At 49.4% G+C, this 6277-nt stretch overlaps 1 pseudogene; it reads left to right on the forward strand.

Moving 5' to 3' along the window:
- Positions 1-4127: 4127 nt before the first annotated feature.
- Positions 4128-5701, forward strand: LOC110301690 (annotated as a pseudogene).
- The last annotated feature ends 576 nt before the right edge of the window (positions 5702-6277 follow it).

The raw sequence follows: 6277 nt of genomic DNA on the forward strand, positions 1-6277 counted from the left end.
CCTCAGCATCTCAGTTGTATTTTCTTAGACAACACTCAGACATTCCGTGTTATTCTCTTAAAATTCGATGAAATGTTTATTTGTGTCTTCTTTAGACTTGAGTTCTTTGATAAAATTTATGATCTCTTAAATTGTGTATTCTCTGATTCATCTAGGTAATTCTCATTAGAAGGCATTTTGATAGGACTATTTATTGGGTTTGATGGTATAAATGCTACCTTGGCCATTCATATTGATTTTGCTTTCATGATGTGACTTGGGTGTGTGGATTTTTTTTCCCTTGGCCGTATGTCTAATGTAAAAGTCTGTCTGCTTTAGATTGGCCCTGTGTAGGATCTGTGTGACCAGAGCTGGGCCAGGTAGGCTGATGAATGTGCTGTTTGGCTGGATCTAGGCCTGTGAGTAAGAAATGGGTTGGCAGGGTTGATGGAAGAGGGAAGTGGCTGAGAATCAAGCAAAAACAAAGGCAGCTCACAAGCCTTGGTCTGGAGCTAGGCTTGTGGGTATAGAGATCTCCACTGTGTGCCTCATTGCCCACCACAAAGGCCACACAACATCTGTCACAGCCTACTTACAATCCCGTCCCTGTGTGCTTCTTTTGGGGTTATAATGTATTCACCAGCCCATTAGCCTTTGGGCAATGTTGTTCCCACACTTATGAGGTCAACTCCATTCATAGAGGAGGCATACCACCCTGTACCTCATAGAGGACTTTATCCACTGAAATCCAATGGCACTTCACTCTCACATGCTTGGTGTTAGCTGCAGATTCTAGCAGCTATTTCAGGCAGCAAGTATCTCTTTCCTATCACATGCTGTACCACTTGGGGAACTGTAGTTCTATTGTGATTGTTCTCTCTCTCTCTCTCTCTCTCTCTCTCTCTCTCTCTCTCTCTCTCTCTCATATGAGTGCTTCACCCACTTGAGATCAGCCTCATTTGCATGTCTTATGATCCATCACAGGGGTCATGCACCTGATTACCGAAACTCGTCTTTGATTCCGTTCATCTCTTGAGTGTCAAGTAGGTTGTGTGACTTTCCCTGGGGAGATCTGAACAAGGCTATTCAACCTGGATAGAACGCAGATGATAGACCCGGGGTATGAGTGTAGCTTGATGACCTAGTACATTTATTGAGGTTACTTACAGAAAGTATGGCGACCCTAATGGCAGCTGCATCATGGAAAAGCCCAGGTGATGACTCACAAAAGCTGCATTCCCCAGAGCTCTCTGCACAACTTGCAGGCAACTCTCCTGGAGAGTCTCCTTCTCTAGCCATTCTTGACTGCCTTTATAAGCCTGAAGGGGGCACTTCTGAGTCTCTTGACTTTCTGACCTTCCGGAGCCCTGTGCTTTTCCTTTGATGAGCCTCTTTCCTCCGTCCAGGAGGGGGCGCTTCAGTCTAGAAAAAGCAGCTAGGAAGCAGCCATGCCTATGTAAATTCTAGTGCCCACTTCCTCTATACTGACTACTTTATGGGAGGAGAGGGCAGCATGGGGGGGGGGGTTAATGTGTGCGCATGAATGTATATGTCATATGACCACATGCAGAAACCAGAGAAGGACACCAAGTGTCTTCCTCCATCCCTCCCTGCCTTATTACCTTGTGACAGGGTCTCTAACTGAACTGGAAGCTCGCCATTTTGGCTAGGCTGACTAGCCATCGAGATAATGGGATCTCCCCATCTCTACCACAGAACAATGGGGTCACAGGCCAGGGATGGTTAGTGTTAATTGTCAGCTTGACAAAAATCTGGCTTCAGCCGGGATAGGAGCCTCTGAGCATGCCTATGAGAGATTATCTTGATTACTTTCGTGTGGGAACGTCTGCCCACTGTGCATGAATGACACCACTCCTTGACTGGGATCTTAGAGTGTCTAAATGGAAGGTGGAATTGAGTAGAAGCCATTCTTTTTTTTTTTTTTTTCTCCTTCTTTTAACTGTATATATAATGTTACCAGCCACTTCAAGGTGCTGATGTCTTGATTTCTCCATTAAGGTGGACTATGGACAAAAATAAGCCCTTCTTCAAGCTTCTTTTGTTCATGTGTGTTTTATCACAACAAACTTTTTTTTTTAAGTGTAATACAAGGAACGTGCAGCTATGTGTGATTTTTTTTAAGTTGGTGCTGGATTTGAATGCAAGTGCTCTTAACCCACTGAGCCAACTCCCAGCTCCCAGCTCCCTCTGTGCTTCAGTCTTTCTATGGGTGCATTTTGAAAACCACAGAGTCCTTGTGACAGATGAATAAAACAACCCTGCCATAGTAAGTCCTAAATTCTGGATCCTCCAAACAGAAGCTCATATACACACATGGTTCCTGAACTCAGAAAGATTTACAGGATAGAGGCTTACCTTGGCTCCAAGGTCTGGGAGTTGAAGAATATGGTCAAGGTCACTAAGGAAGAAAGAAGTGCAGTAGGCATGCATAGTGGGCATGCGTAGTAGGCCTGAACAGTAGGCATGTGCAGTATGCTTACACATTAAGCATATGCAGTGGGCTCCTACAGTAGGCATGTGAAGCAGGCACCCACAGAAGCAGCAAAGCAGGAGGGGCAGGCTTGCATTGCAATAACTAGATCCACCATAACTAACTCATTCTTATGAGAACATCACAATGCTTAGGAGATGCCCCAAGATATAATCACCACTCCTCAAGGTTCTTACTTCCCAGTACTACAACAAAGGAGTCAAATTCAACGTGAGCCTGGGAGTATTAAAAAAAAATGTCAATGGTAAACTGGTTTTGCAGATGAGTGTAAAGTCATGCTGGCAAGAGGAGAGAACTGGGGTTTCTGCATGTGATCACAGGATCCCTACCAAAAAAAAGGTGTCAGAAGAATACAACAATGGAGGTATGCAGAAGTTGGGGTGGCATGGTCCCATAGGTATAGGGGTGTCAGAAGGTCCAAAATAAGGTGCCACTGCTAAACCTCCAGAAGGGAAAAGCTGTGCTCCTGTGATCTAGGTCTGAGTACCACCAACTTCCTGGCATAAGCTCATGAGAGCACCACTGTAGGTCACATTTCCTACCAGGAGTGGGGTGTCCATGTTTCACACTCACTGAGCATCCCTGGACCCTAACAGAGTAGCTTAGGAAGAGTTGGTGGAGCCACAGGAGAACCAGGCTGTTGAGACAGTCCAGTGAGTTGGTGTGGGGCTTTCTTCCCAAACAGGCTTGTAGCCCTGTTCTCTTCCATGCTGACAGAGTGACTAGGGGAGGTACAACAGGGAAAGAGGGAGAGGTTTCCCAAACAGTGGAGTAACTACCACATAGTGGCCTTCCAGAGTAGCTGAGGGGTGGGGTGTGGAGAGCTCACCTAAAAGGACAGAAGTCCTTGCATTATGTTAATACACAAATGTTATGTAAATACACATGCCCAAGGGCAGAGCACCAAGAATGATCTGTTTTTACCCCATCAGCTTTTGCCTCCAGTACTGTGCATGAGAGAGTATTTACTGGATGCTTGTGTATTCTAGGGGAAAGTTAGCCATACTTGAATAAGCAAACCAAACTCCTGACTTGGAGTGACCCTGGGTGTCATGGGGAGATTTGAGTCACCGGTGCCTGTCACAGGCTGAGTTCTTGATGGAGAAAGAGAGCCTAATTCTGGGTGCCCAGAATCCTCACATCACCCCTGAGGGATCTGCTTTTATTATCCCAATGTTTGGGTGGAGAAAACTGAGACCACCAAGGAATGGTCATTCATCATAACCTAGCAAGATCCAGACAATTCAGAGGGACCTCACAGGATCCTGGCCTCCATTATGAGAACAAGCAGGGACAGGACAGCATGTTATACATGGGGAAACTGAGGTCTCAAGAAGTAAAGATGAATAAAACAACTGTGAAACAAGTTCATCAACTGTGAGCAAAACTTAAATCTTGTGCCCTTGACCCTAGAAACAAAAAGAAAAGCAAGATGCTGGAGAGACAGCCACAAGGGATCATCTTTGGTGGGTCAGGGATGCAAAGATCATCTCTGTGGGCCAGGGTTGGTCCTCCTGGTGAGCTATGGGCATGCGTTGGACTTCTGGCCTGTCCAGACGAGGACACTGCTTGAAATTTAAGAAAGTGGAAGAGAGGCGGCCTTGGCGGAGATTAAACCCGGGTAGCGAGGCCTTGGCGTTGGTTTCTTCCTGTCCCCTAAAGCACCCAGGCCTGCATCATGGACTTTCAGCACAGACCTGGAGGCAAGACCAGGAGTGGTGGCGTAGCCTCCTCCTCTGAGATCAACTGGGACCGGAGAGAGCGCCTGCACCAACTGGCGCTGGAAACCATCGACATCAACAAGGACCCGTATTTTATGAAGAACCACCTGGGATCCTATGAGTGCAAACTCTGCCTGACTCTGCATAACAATGAGGGGAGCTACCTGGCCTATACCCAAGGGAAGAAACATCAGACTAACTTGACCCTGCGAGCTGCCAAGGAGGCCAAAGAAGCCCCCGCCCAGCCTGCACCAGAGAAGCTCAAGGTGGAGGTGAAGAAGTTTGTTAAGATTGGCCGCCCTGGGTACAAAGTGACCAAGCAGAGGGACACAGAGATGGGCCAGCAGAGCCTGCTTTTCTAGATTGACTACCCTGAGATCGCAGAGGGCATCATGCCACGCCACCGCTTCATGTCTGCCTATGAGCAGAGGATCGAGCCCCCAGACCGCCACTGGCAGTACCTGCTCATGGCTGCTGAGCCCTATGAGACCATTGCTTTCAAGGTGCCAAGCCGGGAGATTGACAAGGCTGAGGGCAAGTTTTGGACCCACTGGAACAGAGAAACCAAGCAGTTTTTTCTTCAGTTCCACTTTAAGATGGAGAAGCCCCCAGCACCTCCCAGCCTCCCAGCAGGACCCCCAGGTGTCAAGCGGCCACCGCCCCCACTCATGAATGGACTGCCTCCTCACCCACCACTCCCTGATGCCTTGCCCCCACCTCCACCTGGTGGCCTGCCTCTCCCTCCTATGCCCCCCACTGGGCCTGCTCCCTCTGGGCCCCCTGGACCTCCCCAGATGCCCCCACCAGCTCCTGGGGTGCACCCCCCAGCCCCAGTAGTACACCCACCAACATCTGGAGTCCATTCCCCAGCTCCTGGGGTACACCCCCCAGCACCAGTGGTCCACCCACCAACATCTGGGGTCCATCCCCCAGCCCCTGGAGTGCACCCACCCACCCCTGGAGTGCACCCACCAGCCCCAGGAGTGCACCCACCAGCTCCAGGTGTCCACCCACCAGCTCCAGGTGTCCACCCCCCAACTCCAGGGGTCCACCCACCAGCTCCAGGAGTACACCCACCAGCTCCAGGGGTACACCCTCCTCCATCAGCTGGAGTTCATCCTCAGGCTCCAGGGGTACACCCACCTGCACCTGCAGTTCACCCTCAAGCCCCTGGGGTACACCCTCCAGCCCCTGGGATCCACCCTCAGGCACCAGGGGTTCACCCTCAGCCGCCTCCTGGAGTCCACCCTGCTGCCCCGGGGGTCCACCCTCAGCCTCCAGGGGTTCATCCCTCAAATCCTGGGGTGCACCCTGCTCCTATGCCCCTATGCTGAGGCCCCCACTCCCCTCAGATGGCCCTGGGAATATGCCTCCCCCTCCCCCAGGCAACTGAGCAGTCTCTGTTGTCTTTGTGGTCTTTTCCCATGGCCAGTCCTTGGAAGGTTTTCTATTTGTCCTGCCTTGAGCCTATTAAACAGCCTCCCCCGTGTCAAAAAAAAAAAAAAAAAAGAAAAAAAGAAAGTGGAAGAGAAGTTTCTTCTTAAGGCAATGTCATTAGTCATAGTGATCAGAGACTAAGGGCTAGCAGCTTCCTTTGAAAGGGAATGGCGTGCTTAAGAGACATAGAAACATAGAGAAGGATTTCAGCAGATGAAGTATATCCTGTACATGGCTATGAATCTGACTTCAGTCCCCAGGGCCCACATTAAAAGAAAAAAGAAGAGTCTGGCGCTGTGTCTGTACACATACAAGTGATGTCAGTGATGTGGGGTTGGGGGGGTTGGGGGGGTTGGGGGGAGAGACAGGCAGATCCCTAGAACTCACTGGCCACCTAGCCTAGCCCAGTCAGTGAGTGCCAGGCCAAGCAGAGAACCTGTCTCAAAACGCAAGGTTGTACATCTCCTGAGGAGTGACACATAAGATTGCTCGGGTCTCCATATAGACTGTGCTAAGGTTCTCTAAAGGGACAGAGATGATAGAATGCATACAAACATTCATACATTTGTACCTACATATTAAAGGGGGATTTATTAAGGTGGCTTACAGGCTATGGATGAAGTATCCC

Source organism: Mus caroli, chromosome 1 (genome assembly GCF_900094665.2).
Source record: "Mus caroli chromosome 1, CAROLI_EIJ_v1.1, whole genome shotgun sequence".
NCBI classification, from domain to species: Eukaryota; Metazoa; Chordata; class Mammalia; order Rodentia; family Muridae; genus Mus; species Mus caroli.